Source organism: Propithecus coquereli, unplaced genomic scaffold, assembly GCF_000956105.1.
Source record: "Propithecus coquereli isolate 6110/MARCELLA unplaced genomic scaffold, Pcoq_1.0 Scaffold277, whole genome shotgun sequence".
NCBI classification, from domain to species: Eukaryota; Metazoa; Chordata; class Mammalia; order Primates; family Indriidae; genus Propithecus; species Propithecus coquereli.
The window spans coordinates 822,847-825,647 of record NW_012148363.1 but is presented as its reverse complement, the minus strand read 5'-3'; positions in this window follow the sequence as shown (position 1 = coordinate 825,647).

Below are 2,801 nucleotides of genomic sequence, written 5' to 3'. Positions count from 1 at the left end.
TCTACACATCAAAGTAAATAATCAACAGAGTAAATAGACAACCTATAGAATGGGAGAAAATATTTGTAAACTATACATCTGACAAAGGACTGATATCCAGGTTTCACAAAGTTCTTAAATACATCAGCCAGAAAAAAATTCAAATAACCCCATCAAAAAGTGGGCAAAAAACATGAACAGACATTTTTCAAAAGAAGATAGACAAATGGCCAAAAAACATATTAAAAAATTCTCAGCATCACTAATCATCAGGGAAACGCAAATTAAAACCACAATGAGATATCACCTTACCCGTGTCAGAATGGTCATTATTAAAAAGTCAATAAACTATAGAAGTTGGTGCTGATGCAATGAAAAGGGAATGCTTATACACCGTTGGTGGGAATGTAAATTAGTACAACTTCTATGGAAAACAGTATGGAGATTCCTCAAAGAACTAAAAGTAGACCTACCATTCAATCCAGCAATCTTATTAGTGGGTATCTACACAAAAGAAAAGAAGTCATTATGTCAAAAAGACACACGCACTTATATGTTTATAGCAGCACAATTCACAATTGCAAAGACATGGAATCAACCTAAGTGTCCATCAACTGATTAGTGTATAAAGAAAATGTGGTGTTTGTGTGTGTTTGTGTGTGTATACACACACATACACCATGGAATACTATTCAGCCATAAACAATGTCTTTTGCAGCAATTTGGTTGAAACTAGAAAGCCATTATCCTAAGTGAAGTATCTCAGGAATGGAAAAACCGCATGTACACACTTATCAGAGGGAGCTAAACAACGGGCATACTGTGTTGCATAATGAACTCTGGAAACTCAGAAGGGAAAACGGTAGTGTGGGTAAAGGATAAAAAACTACTATTGGGTACAATAAACACTATTCAGGTAACAGGTACACTAAAAGCCCCAACTCCACTGCTATATAATTTATCCATGTAACAAAAACCACTTGTACTCCTAATTCTATTAAAATATTAATTAAAAAAAACCCAAAAAACTAAGATGCAAAGGACAAATAGGATTGACTTCCTTAGACCATGGACCAAAAAAAAAAAAAAAAATTTAATTGAAGCCAAATGTAAATAGTAAAACAAAACAAGCTTATCGAATCAGAAACTGCAACTAACCTCTAAGGATTTCCCACTGGATTATACCCAAACAAGGCAAATGCCTAGCTGTGGCCAATCAGATAATTTCTTTACATTGGCCCTGCATTCAGCATATAAAAGCCCACTGCTCATGCTGCTGAAGTGGAGCTCATTGAACCTTTTCCACCTTTGGTTGCTGCCTGATTTATAAATCCTTTAGTGTTCAAATAAATTATGTTAAATTTAAAAAAATGGTAGTTCTATTTTTAGTTATTTGAGAAATCTCCATACTGTTTTCCAAAGAGATTGTACTAATTTACATTCCTACCAACAGTGTATAAGCTAAAAATCTTCTCAAAGCAATGGAAACAAACAAATGAAGAGACAACACAGACAATGGGAGAAAATATTTGCAAGCTATCCACCTTACAAGGGATTAATAACAGAATATATCAGAAGTTCAAACAGCTCAATAGCAAAAGCAGCAATAATCTAACTAAAAATTGACAAAAGGTCTGAATAGACATTTCTGAAAAGAGGACATATAAAAGGCCAACAAATATATTAACAAATATTCATCATCACTAATCATCAAGAAAATGCAAATCAAAATCACAATGAGATATCATCTCACCCTAGGTTAAATGGCTTTTATCAAAAAGACAAGCAATAATGGATGCTGGCAAAAGTGTATAGAAAGAGGAACCCTCAAACTCTATTGGTCAGAATGTAAATTAGTACAGCCACTATGCAAAACAGTATAATTAAAAATGGAACTACCATATGATCCAGAAATTATGCTGCTGGGTATTTATCCAAAGGATGTATATCCCAAAGAAATAAAATCAATACATTGAAGAAATGTCTATAGTCTCATGTTCATTGCAGCATTATTCACAACAGCAAGATATGGAATCAACCTAACTGCTCATTAACAGATGAATGTATAAAGAAGATGTGGTATATATACACAATGGAATATTATTCAAACATAAAAATAATTTAATTTGCATCAACATGGGTGCAACCGGAGGTCATCATGTTAAGTGAAATAAGCCAAGCATAAAACGACAAATTCTACATGCTGTCATTCATATGTTTAAGCTAAAAAAAAGTTGATCTCATGAAGATAGAGAGTAGATTGGTGAATTCCAGAGGTCAGGAAGCTGGTGGGGAGATAAAGAGACATTTACTAATGGGTTCAAATATACATTTTGATAGAAGAAATAAGACTTAGTGTTTGACAGATTAGTAGGGTGATTATAGTTTACAATAATCTATTGTACATTTCAAAATAGTTAAAAGAGAATAATTTGAATGTTTCTAACATGAAGAAAAGACAAATATTTAAGGTGAAGGATATCCTAAGTATACTGATTTGAACTTTACAAATTATATGACCTTTACAAATGTATTAAATTATCATGTGTACCCCAAAACTATGTACATATATTATGCATCAATTAAAAAAGGAAAAAAAGAAAATAAATTCTGATAATCTAAAGACCAGAAATGTAAAAAGAAAATCTTATCATAAACACTATGTTACCTGAAAAATCTTTTTTTTTTTAACATTTTGATTACTTTTATTGTGGTATTGTTGTTTTTTTCTTTTTTACAGAATATTTTTTTTTCAGCATATTATGAGGGTACAGATGTTTAGGTTACATATGTTGCCCTTGCCCCCCCTCCCCGTCTAAGTC